This window comes from Larus michahellis, chromosome 4 (genome assembly GCF_964199755.1).
Source record: "Larus michahellis chromosome 4, bLarMic1.1, whole genome shotgun sequence".
NCBI classification, from domain to species: domain Eukaryota; kingdom Metazoa; phylum Chordata; class Aves; order Charadriiformes; family Laridae; genus Larus; species Larus michahellis.
The window spans coordinates 83,442,309-83,458,567 of NC_133899.1; the positions used below are offsets into that span (position 1 = coordinate 83,442,309).

Here is a 16,259-nt window from a genome sequence, read left to right on the forward strand (position 1 = left end):
AAAAAAAAAAGTAAGCATTTTTCTTTATATTTCAATAAATGGTGCAGAAAGAGAAACGGGAACTACAGTCTGCATGATCATGTGGCAGAACGTGCAATATTAAATTGCAAAGTGATAAAGTCCTTGTTGCGTTCAGAAGCCTCTCGATGAAAGAGGCAAGTTAGGGGTGCTTTTGTGCCTTTCTTTTTCTTTTTTTTTTTTTTCTTTCTTTCTTTCCCTTTCCCTCCGTGCAAACTGCTATAAATCAGATGACGTGCTGACAGCATTCCATAAATATCCACTCTGCCGAGGCATACTGACATCTGCATGCACTGTCCGGGGCTCCTTAGCTTTCCTCCCGCTCCTCCGAGCTCCTTCTCTCCCCTTCGCTTTTTCTTTTCCAGTTTGCAAACTTCTCGCCCCGGCTCCTCCTGCCGCTGTGCCTGGGGGCTGGGGGGGCCACTTAGAGGCGACCTTGCCCCTACCTGGCCGGGCTGTCCGGAGGCAGAGGGGGTGGCGGCCGGCCCGGGGGCGCAGCCCCGAGCAGATGGTGCTGCAGCTGCCACCAGCTGTGCCCCCCCGCGCCCCCCCCGCCTGAGGTCATGGAAACAGGGACACTGCTGCTGCTGGCGGCGGCGGGGCGGGGGGGTCAGGGCGGGCAGGACCCGCTCCCCCCGTCCCCCCCCGCCTCCCTTCGCAGCTGCCATGTGACCCTGGCGGCCACGCGAAACGTCGCGTCTGGAAAAAGAGAGTTGGGATGAAGCATCTCAGCTGCCCTTGGCAGAAAGTTGCCGGGCCCCGGTTTCCTGCCTGGGTGTTTGCTTTTTTCTCTCTCTCTTCCCCCCCCCCCTTCTCTCCCTGCGCAGGGGAATATAATTTCTCTTGTCTGCTCCTTCTCGCCCCTTTCTGCCTATTTTGATTGTATTTCGGTGGAGTTATTTTCCTTTGGAAAGGGGAGATGATTTGCTTAATTAGAAGGTTGTGCTCTTTCTAGGAGGACATAAGCATGTATGTACAAACAAGCTTATTGTGTATTTATGCTCAAAAGCTCTACTTAGATTTGAACAGCCTCATCAGCCAAAATAAGGGTGGCTGCATTTTTTTAAATCAGGATCCCTACAACCACAGTAATCACCCCTGAAGTCTGATTTTTGGTGTTTTGAGGCATTCTTTGTGCCGTTGTATAAATTAAAGAAATTAACATATTTATCCATTCATTTTGACAATCACTGATTTAATTTAATGGTTCTCTAATCCTGAATGTTAACATTTGTTAAATTATATACATATAAAGCCATTTATGCATGTCTGATTGCCGATTAATATTGCTAGCTAGTAATACCCTAATACCGTACGCATGTAAGCACATCTCATATATTTATGCTCACCCTAAATCAAATACTGTTTATTTTCAATCAAAGAAGGAGGTATGCTTGTTTGATGCTGAAAACTTGACTTAAAGCGTTGCCCTGTTTGGGAAGAAAAAAATGTTTTAGGAAGTGCAGGGTACTGTAGGAGCAGAATTTACATCCTGCCTTTGCAGTGGATGAACTCATGTTTTCATTCTTCAAGCTGAGTAACTGCTTTGTAGTGTTTGAGGATTTATTGAAACCATGCTAGGTTTCTGAGGACTTTCTAATAGAGTCTTATGGCCCTGAGAGCATAATTGTTCTCCAAGGATTTTGAAATCAAAACAGTGTAAGTGTTTTAGATTCTGTGTGGCATAATGAAAATAATTTAATGCCTTTTAGTGGCATACCAAGTTTATTTCACTTACAAGAGAGACACTGCAATATCTCTAAGCTTCCATAGTGTTGGGGGATATTGTAATGTGTCAGTAATTCATGAACCATGTAAGACAAAAGGTCAAGAGAGCACCATTTCATTTTCTAACTGAAATTACCTTTAGATATAGGCACTAGAACAAATATGATCTTTACAGAGGCAAATATAATGATCACTCCGTGTGGATTAAGTTAAGCAATTGTAGTTTTTTATCTTTGGAGAGAGACTTTGAGAAGAGCAGAGATTTTGCTTGAAGAAATATTTTAAGTCTCTGCCTTTGATTTAATGAGAGCTTTGTGACATTAATGTAAGCAGAAGCCAGAATTTCTTCACTGTTCTTTGTGGTGGTCTAAAATTGTCCTTAAAAGTGGCATTTCTAGGAGGGCTGTGTACAGGCTCCTGGGCGGTTGGCTCGGGGGGACCTGGAGGATCGCTCGAGAAGGGCTGGGGGGCTTGGAATCTGGGGGGCATGCGGGGTGGGTGGCCAAGGGACTCCTGCCCGCGGTGCCACCTGGGCAGCAGCAGCCCCATTGGCCGCAGCAGCCCCAGCGGTACTGAGGGACATCTGTGACCTCTCCGGGCAGCCTGAACCGCTTCAGCTGTTCCTCTACAGCTGTGATCATGCATGAAGGAGGGAAGGGAAGGGGAGGGCCTTTCCCTCTCCCCTTGCCTTCCCAAAAAAGTAGCTTACAGCACCAGAGGAGGATGAGAACAAGAGACTTTCAGTCCTACCCCCACAGAAAAGGGTTGCAGGGCCCCGTGGCTGGGGAGGGGAAGGGGATGTGGTGGTTTTGTTGGCCCTGGGGCATCCTTGGGCTGTAAGGACGAAGTTGTGACCTGTGTGAGACCAGGAGCATTTCAGGCTGCCGCTGACCCTGCCACCAGTTCAGGGTTATGGCTCCTTGAAGAAACCCTCAGAAAACAAAACAAAAACTTAATGAAACTCTTGTTTTTAAATTTATGGGAAATGATTGAGTAAGAAGCAAAGACACTTGTTTTGATTCAGACGGGCAAATTCCAGGAACCATAGTCTGTAAATTCTTGAGAGAAAGAGAGTGCGCTGTAAGGCCAAGGGACCAGTGATAAGGTGCAGGAAAGCATTATCCATCACTTCTTTTCCCCCTTCCTGTGTGCCTCTGCTTGTGTGGCTGTGATGGTCTTACAGTTCTGGTTTTGCTCCTAGTACAGTATTGACTAGTAGTAAATAAAATAAAAACAAAGGTGAGGAGGGATTAAATATGAAAGCTTGAAGGAGGATAGAGGAACACATCTGTAAACTGATGCTCACACTCTTTGTAGAAGCAGTTGAGCGTAGCCCATGGAGGAAAGAGTTGACTCTGAGGCCCATTTTCATTTGTCTTGCAAAGTATTGGTAAGAATTTTTTTCACCTGTACTGCTTCAAAAGGAGTATTGATAAAACACAAATATCATCCACTAATACAAAGTGGGACACCCTATAATTTGTCTCCCCTCTCAGAGCTCAATTCTGATGAATTTCTGTGTCCTTGTTTATCCAGCACATAGTAAAACTCTAGCCCGTTAGAGGGCATTGGCTGTCCTGTATTTGTACTTTGTTCCAGTTGTTGTTCTTTTACTGCTGACAGTTTAGTTACTCGTAGCAATTCCTGTGAACTCACTTATTGGCAGGATATTTGCCTGTGCTTGTCTTTGCTCCTGGGAGAGTGTTTTGGAAAAGATTACAAGAATGAAAGCTGCTGTGAAATGCAGCCCTACTTTTATCCCTGGTGTAACACTGAAGTCACTGGAGTTACCACGGGAATGGATTTGGCCCCGTGTGCATGTTTTCATCTTTTTTTTTTTTTTTTTTCTTGAAATTTAGCTATAGCGAGACATAACTAGTGCAACTCCAGGGACAATGCCAAAGTAGCGTAAGTTGCTAGCAAGTGTAATAATGCCTGCAGACATGTTACTATCAGCATTGCTAACTTAGCTTCAGGGTAGCGAAGGTGGCTTTTGCCTTTAAGACAAGAAAATAGTTTGATCTTAATTTTTGAGATCTGTAAACAGCTTTTGAGTTACGAATGAAATTAGTCATTGTGACTTGCATTTGAGGTATTCATCTCTGCAAGAAAACTACTTAAGAGTGTATTAATGATTGTTTTAAAAGGAAGTTTTGTAGCGTGTTTAGTTGTTTTACAGAGAAGAATGAGTACTAATTAACGTGAGAAGGTGCATAGCAGCCTTTCAAAACCGTTGTATATGTTTATTAGGTCATGCATAAAATCTCTTGGCCTTCATTACCATGACAGTAAATGAAAAATGAGACTTTCATAAAAAATTCTGCTCAGATGATAGAATTTTTGCACGATGAGTAATAATAGTCTTCGTTTCCAAAGCACCTTATATAAATTGAATATTAAAATTGAACTTCGAACTAGTACATCGGCAGAAGAAATCCTATTCTGTAGGCTTGCGTGGTTCTGTAGCTAACTGCTATTATTAGGTGTCTTTCTGGGTTTCTGTTAGGAAACTGCAAGGTAACTAGCTTTATGAAGAATACAGTAACATGTTACAAATTATTTTTACTGTTGCTTTTAATTTTAAAAGTTCCATGCAAGTTACTGCCTCTATAAAGACATCACTACCTTATAAAGTTTCCACAGTATTAAATATATTTGAATGCGAATAAGGTATTTGGAGTGATGAAATACCAGATGTGAAGTATCAAGTTGCATGTTTATTCATCTGTTATTGCAATCATTGTACAAAGATACACTCTTGTATTTATTTTTTTATTTTTTCTTTTTGGTCTCACAGCAACATACACAAAATGCACTGGAGATAGGACTCCTATTCTGAAAGCTACTATTCGGGTTTCTTAGATTGTAAACAAATCTGTCTGGAAACATTCTCGCAATGCTGTGATTGCTCACTGTATGACATCATGGCACAGTGCATGCATGAAGGCAGGCTGCAAGCCTGTGCTGAGCAATCAGTTCAACCTGAAGAAAACGAAGGTTCAAAGATACGGTGTCTGTTTCAAAAGTTACTACTCAAATTACTCAGATTATGAACAAAGGTGCCTATAAACATTTTTGCAATCCAGGGATATCCTTGCAACATCAGCATGCTGTGCTTGCAAGGGGCAAGCTGCTTTTGTGAGCTGCGCAGTAGGCACTGCTGTCATTAGAAGTGAAGGGTATCGGGCTTCTTGTCGAGGATTTCTGGAATGTGGGGGAACAGGCTTTAATCTTTCTATTTGGGCTTTCAAGAGCAAATTGTCAATGGTTTGGGATAAAGTGGCAGAGTCTTCTCGAGACAGAGAATGTTTGGTTTTTTCCCCTCTCCCATAAGCTGCCATCCTCAAAGAAGAATCTAAGTGGGACTGTATGAGAGCTGTGCATGATAAGGTATCAACCCCGACCTGGGGAGCAGACAGAAGAGAGCAGGCTGTGGGAAGCACCACATCTGAAAGTGTGAGTAATGTTGTGCAAGGTCATACATGGCAGTGCGATCACATACTCCATTTGGCTGTATTGGGTCAGGAGAATGATGTATCCCAAAGGAAATGGGAAGCTATACTAGAAAGTTTTGCTGAAAAGTCATGCATCAAAAAGAGCAGGACATCCTTTGGAAGTGCTTTTTAGCACTTTGGGTTTTGTCTTCTCTCTGCTAAGCATGTTCTCTTCAGTCATCCATATTAAGAAGAACTTGCAGAAAGTTGTTAATAGCCTGTTTGTGGGAAATAATGTCAAGTAGACTGTATGGATGCTGCCCAAGTCCTCAGTGTTGAGTAGTCCCTTGTATGGAGGAGTTACTAGCACCATTAGTGCTTGCCTGGAACTAAACGGAAGCTACAAGGGCAGGTTCAGTTCAGGCGTTTGACCGCTTAAGAGTCATTTAATGACTGGTCCTATTCAAATGGCTATACTAAACAGAGTAAGAGGATGTTTTTCCTTTATGACATTGTTCCTTTAGTAAAACCCTTGTTTAGAAATGACGCATGTTAGCATGAGAGCACTGAAGTGATGCAACCTCACTAGAAGATGCAGGATATGTTTAGGTGATTGTCTAGTATGATTTATATGAGCTCATTTTTCTTCCAGCACAGATTTCACAAGATGAACTTGTGATCCTGTAATTGCAGAAGGCATAGTTTTGCAGCCTTAAGAAATAGGGTTGTCGCACTAGGAGGTAGTTAAAATGGCCTTGATCATGCTGATGTAGTGTGTTAGTTGGTTGCACAGTACTGGGAGCTCAAAGTAATTGAAAATCCTACATGTAGATAGCATAAAAGCAAATGTACTCATTTATTTGATCTCATTCCTTGCAGAACTGGGATCCCTCCTAGAAGCATGTCAGGGTGAACACCTTCTGGTTCAGACAACCTGGGGACAACTTGAGTTAGACAAGTAAGGCCCACATGGTCTTGGGGGTTATGATGGGCTGTCAGGTTTGGATTCCTCTTCATGAGACCAGTATGAGATTATGGTAGAAGTGTCTCCTTTCTTACCAGCTCCAAAACCAGCTGAATTATCTCACACAACCATAGCAGCAGCCCATTGACCGACATTCCCAGTAAAGTGCTTATGTGGGGATGTGGAAGGTGAGTTGTATTCGTGCTAGACACCCCTGTTCTGGGCATCCTTAGGGAAACAGAGAGGTAAAAAACCATAGAAACTGTTGTTTTATAAAGAGAGAGGCTTGGACAGTGCAGAGAGGATCTTACATGATCAATAACAGAAAAAAGTTGATCAAAAATTGACCCTTTAACCGCCAGCAGCAGCACCACCACCACCACCACAGTCAGCACCATCACCATGGCTTGCACCAGCCTCCAAGAGCTGCTGGAATCAGAGACTCCTAGCCGGCTGTTCAAGCCAGGAGGAGCTGGAGCCAGTGAGATGAGTGGTGAAAGCCAGGCATCTGAACCATGTTGGGAGGGAAACTTCATCCTAATGTTCCCCGTCTCCCCTAGTGGATTTGCCCAGTGTGGGTGTGATCACAGATAACACTACAGGTAACAAGGAGCAGTGGTGGCACAAAGAACTTTTTACAGCATCTTTGGTTTTCTGGGGACATGCAGTCTCCCGAGAAGTAGGCTTATATCCCACCCCACACCTCACAGGAGCGAGCCTGGGCTAACTGTTGGAGAGTAAATGCTGTGGTTGTTGTGACATGAGTCTTACACAATTCCCTGAGGGCCATGCTATTCAAAATTAATATGTATCTTAACTGTGTCTTACAGGGATTTCCTCACAGATGCATGCAGGATTTTTTTTTTGTGATGCCCTTGAGAAGTTGTAGTCATACCATTGTATGAATATTTTCCTATCCTACAAACAATTTAATGTGGGACACTTGGTCTGGAACATCAGAGAGAAATGCTTCAGAGTCTGGGCTTCCAGATGATTTTAGTCTGACCGTATAGTTACGGGATTGGACACTAACGGATTAACAGTTTACAGATTTTCAGCAGAAGTAATGGTTTAGCTAATAGAAAAAGGCTCCTCTGAAGCTCTTCTAGTTTTGTTCTAGGCATACTAAAATTTTTACATTGGATGATTAAAGACATGTTTTTGTAAGCAAAAATAATATGAATTGGGGAAAGAGGAGAGAGATGAATGTAAATGTGCTAATTCCATCTGATGAATACTCTTTTAAAGATAGGGAAGTAGCATGGCTTGTTAGACCTATTGTAAAAGGCACAACAATGCATCCCAAAATTCATGAGGAAACTGAAACCCTGAGAAAGCATTGCACACTGTGGGAGCTGCTGGGATGTCAGTCAAACACCGTTACAATTTTACCTACAGAGGACTCAAATAAGCGCTGTTAATAGAAACTGTGGTCAACATGCACATTCTCTGGTGTGAGAAGTCAGCGTCACTATCGCAACTGCTTAATTACAGCCTTCCTACAACAGCCATCTCCAACTAGGTCAAGCCTCCTGAGGATTTTCCTGGATAGGCAGCTTTCATGTTTTTATTGAGATCTCCTTTCTGTCTTGTTTAAAAAAAAAAAAAAGGGACAAGGAAAAAAAAAAAGAGAAATCCAGAGACTGGGCTGTCTTGCACCCACACAACCTGATAGAATTTAGGAATTTGGCACAGAATTCAAGTTAGCACAAAATCTGTCCTGCCTTTGTAAGGGGGCAGTAGGCTTGACAGAGGTTACCGTGTGTATGAGCCATCAAAAAAGATCAGGTCATCAACCCAGTTCCTTGTTTGGTTGCCCTCCTTGGAGGGGACAGTCAGGGGACCCAACAGGCAGTGACGGGATTGGCTTGGGCTGAATGTCGGTTTGTCTGTAGGCAACAGTGTCAGACTTGATGTCTGATAGTTTTGGGGACAGCAGCACAGAATATATGCCTGGGGGTGTTAAGGAGCATATTCCAGTAATCTGTGTGGAAGTTGGTGAGGTAGATTGTACTACGTTTGCAGATAAGGAACAAAATGCTTTTTCAGCGTGCCTAATCATTGCGGCAAAGCTAAAACATTTCAGGCTTATTTGCCTGAAGCCACTTCACTTTTGCTTACTTATACCTTAACATCAACTGGTGTTTGGTTAGCATGGAAAAGAAAAGCATTACTTAAATAGAAATCATAGTTTAAAATGCCTTTTATGTCATGCTAACAATGCGAGTGAGTAAGGAACACAGATGAAAAAAGCATCTTCACCCACTTGGATTCAGCATCAGTTTTACCCCTAAACTAACAGGTGACACTGCTGTCTTAGACGTTGGGAAAAAGAAAACGTTAACCCAAATGGTTCCAATTCCAGGTGGTCGGGAGCAGCAGGCTTGCTGTTGTTTATGGGTATTGTTGACAACTGTAGATAAGTAGTAAAATAATTTTCCATAGTGAAAGTAGTCTTTGAATCATTTTAACAGGTGCCTTCATGTGATCTGGTAACTTCAGCATTTAATTCTTTGAACAAGAATTGAGTGTTCATTTGTTTAGTTCTTCCTTAGATAGACTGTCAGCAATAAACCTTTTAGTACAATTAATGGTGAAATAAGTGCTCAGTAATAGCTACACACATATATGCACACACATATACATGCAAGTATGTGCGTATGAATATAATGTGTTCCCTTCCAGCTAATTAAAACATATTTAAGAGACCTCAACAAGGAGTTCCACACACAGCGATTTGGCTACCTCTTGGCTGGGACTTTGCTTCTTTGCTTTGGCGACTGAATGCAACCTACTGTGAGAGCTATCTGCAAAGAAATATTATGATTCATAATAGTAGTAGTAGTAGTTATTAGATAGGTATGTAGGCATATATTTAGATAGGTGAGGTATGCAGGCATATATTGTCTGTTACATATTTAGACTGCATGGTGTATTTTTAGCTATAGGAGGTCTAATCACCAGAGGCTGTGAAAGTGCTGAGAAGAATTACTGTAAGGGATAGTGTATGGAGGAGCCACCCACAGAATTTTCCATCCTGCGAGGCAGTGAAAAAAGACTATTGGAGCTCTATAGCTGGGGTGCCAGAGGAGTGTCGTTAGCAGGGGGGACAGTTCAGAAAACCCTTTGGCCTGACCTGGCTGCCCCAAAAGGCTATTGATCTCTCTCAGCCCCGTTTGGTGGCAGTTGTCCCAGGTTACAGCCTCCCACTGACCCCTGCGAGTGTGGCACGCACAGGGCTGGTGGGGACGGTGTGGACTCTGGCATATGAGGTTAGCAGAGTGGTAAATAATAGGAAAGATGCATTAGAACTGGAAATACTGAGCAAAGATAAAAATGAGGTAAAATAGCCATGAAAAAAAGACTTCTATTAAAATTACGAGACAGGAAGTTTTACAAGCTGCCTGTACTCCAATGAAGAAAAGAAGTCTAGGGAGATTAAATAACTTGTCCGATGTCATCAAGAGTTTTATAGCAGAGCTGGGAATCGAGCCCTCTTCCCCCACAGTGCCATCTATGTTTTAATGCTGATGGGGCCCCTTTCGCAGTTTATCCAGTGACCCTTGGGGAGCTTAGGGCTACTGTGGCAAAACCATGTTTCCTGCACCACATCCTGTGCGCTGGGAGAGCAGGCTGCATCTTCTGAAAAGTACAGTCTCTGCATAATGTGACCACAGGATGGCTTGCACCTCTAAGAAGGGAGCTGGCTAAACGCCATTTTATTATTATTAGACATTTGTTTAATATAGTAGTTCCTTGAAACCAAACAAGAAAAGGTCCTTGAGGTGCTATATACCATGTACAAATAATGGACAGCTCTAAAGAATCTAACATTTGTATGGAGAAGAGTGAAAGAAAGTAGATGGGAAAGTGAGGCAGTATTTAGCCCCATGTTGATGCTCCATGAGATGATGTGGTCCTTCCACAGAGTAATATAGAGGCTGGTGAAAATAAGATGATTTAATTTGTTCATAACATCATTATTCAAGGAACAAAAAAGTACGTAGCCTTATCCAAAGACGTAATCTAAGAGGTTTTTACTCTGTGCCAAACTAAAATTCTGGTATTTAATTACCGATTTAGAAAATATCTTGGGCTCAATTTCCTCCTCAGTTACACTGTTATAAATCTAATGGAGTAGTTCAAGATTTATGGCAGTGTAACTGAAGGCAGAATTGGGTCCCTTATGTTTAAAACTTAGTTTGCCACATAAGTAATAATTTCTAATTTCTAGGCAAGAGTTTAAGAATCTTGCAGACCTCTGTTTCTGTAGAAGAAATACGAACTACAGTAGCGTGGGTGAGTGATTAATGCTGGAGGGGATGTCTAGGGGCAATCTGAATTGGCTGGTGCGGAAAATCCATGTGCAATTCAGATTTAGGATCTGTTTGCAGATGCCTCATAATTTAAAATGTCAAAAAAATCCCAAACCTTAGCCTCCATGTAGTAAATTAATATCCTTCTTGTTCAGTGTGTAGCAAGCTTTGCTGAAGTAATACCCTCATATGAGGTGTGAACTCATCCCGTTCCCCTCAGTAAGGACTTAACTTCAAAATTGATTGTGACCCTTTAATTCGTAACAGTATCTAAATCATTAAAAAAAATAAAATCACTGTTTTGTTTTTATTTAAGTCATATATTTAATGACTTAAAAATGAAAAATGTTGCCTTATTTATGCAGACCTAAAGAAATCTTGTGTTAGCACAGATGTATTTTATCCGTTGGCTTTTCATCTCTAATGGAAGGGGCTTTCTAATGAGCAACTGGCTCTTCATTGGTTTTCTCAGCTTTCGCTTAGGAAAAGAGGTCAGCTTTTGAAGCCTTCACCTGAAAAGTGAGTTGGGATCTGCCCATATACCGTACGGAGGTGCCTGGTCTGGCCCGAGCACAGCCTGTGCAACTCTTGCCCACCAGCGAGGCTCGTCAGGTCTCAGCGAACGCCCCAGCCCTTGGGTTTGCAGGGGACTGCTGTGCACGTGGGCAGTTTCCCCAGTAATATACAGGGACTCTGTAAACTGGAACTGTGCTGCTCTGGGATTTATGTCGCCTCTGCAAGATCTATGTTTTTTCTAGTACTGTAGGCCTACAGTGCATTATAGAAATAGTAAAGAGTCGTAATACATAGCTATCCCAAAATATAAGCCCTTTAAAATAATGTAGCTCAATGTCTGTTCAGAATAGGCCATTTTAATCTAAAAACAGTATTTAGGTCCAAGGTATATTTCTAAGAACTTTGTTGAGGAAGACATTGAAGAATTAATTAAGCTAAGCTTTCCAAGCATTGTAAGCTAATAATTTTTAAGATGCAAGAGAGAATAATAGATTAGGTACATTATATTGTCTTAGAAGTGATTTTTCAATGGCATTTTTATTAGCTGTGAAAGCAGTAACTCTGAATGAATGTAAATCATTTCAATGTTGAATATAGTCCTGACTGGATGCATTGATTCATGATACCTGTGACTTCTAAGTATGGATTTTGTTTGTTTTTTAAATACTGATAGATCATTAATTACCTAAAAATTAGTTCAAATTTAAAGGAACAAACCACCCTCTTGTCATTTCTTGAGGTATTTTGCAACCTAAGCAAAGGCTCAGGTATTCCAGATATGATAGATGTGCAGATTGCATAAGACGTTATGCATTGCTCACTCTAAGATACAGAGTCCTGTCTGCCCTTAAACCCTTTGTTCTCTTGGCTGAATGCAGTTAATTAGCAACCGTCTCCATAGCAACTGCCTCATAGTCCAAAAACATTGTCTCGTTTTTGCAGTTTAGCTTATCACACTGTTTACCTGAAGGGCTTTTCACTGCGTTGAGTCTCATTTGAGTTGGCTGCATGCCTGCTCACGGAAGTGAATTGTCAAGATAGAAAAACACCATGGCAGCAAGATGCTGAACAGGACCCCGTGTGTGAAAGCAAAAACGTGAAAAAAGTTCCGTGGAAACAAAAGTTGAAGTTTGCGATGATTTACATCCAGTTTTAAAGCATGTGACTTGCCAGGAATACTGTGTGTTTTAAAATACTGCTTTACTTCTGGGCCTTTTCTACAGCGTCTTGCAGCCTTCCCCATCAGGCGTTCCCTTGCCCATAACACACTCTCCAGCCCGTGAGCCTCCCAGGCACGGACCTTCGTCCATGTCCATGAGGAAGCTTGCCCCCCTCCAAACCTGGGCAGTTTCAGGCAGCTCCAGCTTCTTCATTAAGAGGACATCACTGTACCCTGGTCAGCTGTGTTGAACGTTGCAGTCCTATTTGTTTTCCTTTACATTAACATCCTTTCAAGGGAAATCTGTGAGTTCTGGTTCCATGTGATAGATTAATTAGGAAGGGAAGGGGAAGAGCTACTGTGGTCATATAAATTAAAGTATGCTGAAGATTTAGGCTTATTTATATTAGCTATTAAAGTGGTGCTAAAATATCTGCCATGTACTCATATGACTCATACAGTTACAATAGGCATGGATTTGTACTAATACGACTTTGTTGGTGTAGGATGACATACTTAAATCATGTTTGAAGTTTATACAGAGATGTGTCCGCATATGCACACGCCTCTATAGAGGCTTACTTGAAGGTGTGGGTGTGTCATTGAAATGACAGTGAAATCTTACTGGTGTCTTGATCTGACATTTATGTCTGGCGTGAAACCAGGATGCCTGGCACAAGAGGCTGTGTGAGAAGTACCGTTTTCTTGTTTGCTGGACATTTTTCTTACTAATGCTTGGTTTGTTGGGCTTTTGGGTTTTTTTTGTTTTTGCTCAGTGGTCAGTGCAATGGATGAGAGGCTGATTCAGACTGGGGTGATTCTTGTTTTATCCTAGGCAGACCAGAAGCCAGAACCTGTCCTTCAGCCATGCTGGTACGCACTGGCCTCCCTTCCCTTTTCCAGTGACAGTGTCAGCTGGCAAAGATCATTCTCCTTTTTAGACCCAAATGGCATGTGGGGCTGCTGCATCTTGATAAAAAGGCTTCATTCAACATGATGTGTTTGAAACAGTCTTTCCAGAGATTTGATAAGGTGGTTTGGGCTCTTTCAGGATAAAAAGCAGGATGCGTGCAAACTCTGCTAGTATTGCTGGTGTACTCCATTATTCCTGTAGAGCTTCTGGTTGATAGAGGGTTATTCTCTGTTCATGTTAATGTCTCGCCCATACTATTCCACATTCACTGTCATTATTAGTAGTATTTGAATTATAGCAGTGCTGAAAGTCTGCAGGCAGGATAAAGGCTCCATTGTAGTAGGTCTTGTGCACGCAAGATGAGACAATCTCTGCTCTGGCTGTTTACAGTCTGTTTTAAGACCAGTAGCGTAAGTGGGTTTATCACGTGAATAGCGAGAGGGAAAGAAAATGCTACAAATGATAGGAAATCCATGGTTACATGGACTAACTGTTCATTTAGGTATCTCAGAGACATGCGATGCTTGTTACATTTGTAACTGTAGAGTAGATGGTAAATAAAATGCTTTTCTTTTTCCAAGTGAGCGGTTGCTGCTGCTGGTCCCCACAGCCGGTGCCACGGCTCCAGGGTGCTGGGAGGAAGCCGGAGGGCTCGGGGCGGGAAGAGGCAGTGGGCAGAGCAACTTGTGGAGGTGCTGGACCAAGGGGCAGGCAAGGTTGGCAACTGGAGGACTGCTGAAGGGGGGAACAATTCAACGTGATAAATAGCCTCACTGGTTATCAGGAGCAAGCTGTCTGCACCCTTCAGTCTACCACGGGGCATTACACAGGTTTGTTTCTCGTGCCACCCGACTCGGTGACTGACGCAGTTGAAAAAACAGATACTTCAAGGCAATCCCCCAGTAACTCCGAGTGGGTAAGATTGTTTGCTCACATTCACAGATCTTACACAAACTCACTTGAGATGGAAACCACAGAGAGTGTCCAAACTGTCAGGCTGTTTTCCAACTTTTAAAAAGGCGTTTAGCATTGTCAGCACTTTTGAATCTATGGCTCAGTTCTCCTGAAGCCAGACTTGCTAGGTACCTGTAGGGGTCCAGAAATGGAAAACTCTAATGGCCTGAAAATGCCTGCTAGAACTTGACGTTATTTAATTAGCTTAAACTAGAGCTTGGCAGATGGCAAAACAGTGGAAAGGACCTCCCTTTTTAAAAATATGGGCCACATCCTCAGCTTGTATAAACTGGCAGAGCTCCATTGAAATAGATGTTCAGCTTTTGTCAATTAGCAGGGAAAAGAAAAACTTCTGAAAACAGGAAAAACAGTTATAAGGCCATGTAAATTATCAATGGGATTCAGGTACAGAAATTGTTTTTAACATTTTAAAGACTTATCTGTTTCCAAAGTAATTGTATTCCTTACAGTCTTGTTTTCGTTGATATGCAATTCAGAGAAAGAATTTGGCTTGCTTTCTCAGAGATGCATTAAGTCTGCAGAGCTTGCAGCAGTGAAATGTTCTGTATGCTGGTTTTTGCAAGTCATTCACTTATGAAAGTAAGACATCAATAATTCATTCTAGTAAAGCCAGTCTCTAAAGTTGTGTAAATTCACCTATTATGTGATAACCTTAACCAACCTCAACTAAGTTTTTGTAGAAATAGAGAGATCTTTGATTGAAAGTTGTGAGCTCACCTCAGTCTTTTCCAGGGAAAATTCTTGCTCAGATGAAAGCTCCCGTATGTTAAAAAGCTGTTTCATTCTTACATTTTAATGTTTCCCATCAACTGGTTGGGTTTTTTTTTTTAATAGGAAACGTGAAAACAAATCTTAAACAACAAAGCTGACTGCTCACTTATCCCATTGCGTGGTATCAACCTGACAGATTCATTAAATCTATAAAAATATCAGATCAGAATTGGAAGTGAATTGAACTTGCTGAAAGCAGCACAGTGTTTACAATCTGCTTTCAGACTGGCTTTTCTGTACCTGCTTGTTTTTCTTTGAATTAAACCATCCGTGTAACTTAAGAAGATACTGCAGGTTAACCCCGTACTATAGCATATTGTAAGGCTTCAGAGTTCACTGGCTCCAAGCTACAGATTAACTGCAGAACTAAAAGCAGTAAGAAGTAAAGCTAACTTTAAATACAGCAGTAAGAGGGATTTGAGATATTGTTACAGGTTGCTAAACTTGGGACGTGCAAACAGTTGTGAAGTCATATTTCTAGGGCGGGCGCTGAGCTATGCACATGGAGCCTGCCTCCGCTCCCACCCACCGGGGTATGCGGTGATTTAGCCAGTAGGTGAAGGAGGAGAAAGTCGGGGAGAAATTGTGTCTGGTGATGCAGGACAGAAGGCATCACTGTGTGGGTGTGGCCAGGCCAGACCACTCTCTGGTCTGCCAGATCTGGGTGGCTGCCTTTTTAATTTTTTATTTTTATTTACAATTTATTTTATGATTTCATATAATCACATGATGTTTCATAAATTCTTCACATTCCATAAATCATATGTTTTATGATGTGTTATGATTTATGTTATTTATGATGCCGCCACCTGCAGCATCATTGCTGCCCGGAGCCCTGGTCCCGCCAGGGGCACCTGGGCACCCTGTCCCGGCTGCGGGGGCAAGGTGCCTCCTCCTCAGTTCCCGGCAGGAATGGGGGCTTGCTGCCCTGCCACAGTGACTCATGCCCCAGCCATTTCTGCAGTTGCTGCCCCCTCCCGCCTCGTGGACCACCTCTGCCCTCAAAAAGTTATTTTCTCAGCTGCAGACGTGCCCAAGACATTCTGTGGCCAGTCTGCTCGTCAGGACCTGGTGATAAACGTCCAAACCCCCGGCAAAAGGTTGGAGTGGGTGGCCGTGGATGGTAGCTTTCCAGCCTGCACCAGCGTTTGACTCTGGGGTAGCCGAGCAAGGAGCCTTTCTCACGCGGGACTGCGGGGAAAGGCAGGACACCCCTCTGCTCGCCCACTTGTGGCAGAAATCACCAGGAACAGAGTCCGGCTCTGTGCCTCTAGTGGGACAAGTTGACCCAGGTTTCTTCTGTCTTTCCCATCAAGGAAGATTATATATTCCCTATTAATAAATTACAAACCTTAGTGAACGACTTGAGAGCACTATTTAGTGGCTGGAGGGCTCTGCTATGTATGAAACCATCCATTAAAAAGAATGTATTTTGCTTATGTATCCTGTGAACTAGAGAAGGTTC

The 16,259-nt window shown here is 42.6% G+C and overlaps 1 protein-coding gene across 6 annotated transcripts in view; it reads left to right on the forward strand.

Moving 5' to 3' along the window:
* The window catches only part of TEAD1 (TEA domain transcription factor 1), a 163,361-nt gene that overhangs the window by 56,274 nt on the left and 90,828 nt on the right, over nt 1-16,259 (forward strand). The window lies entirely within an intron of this gene.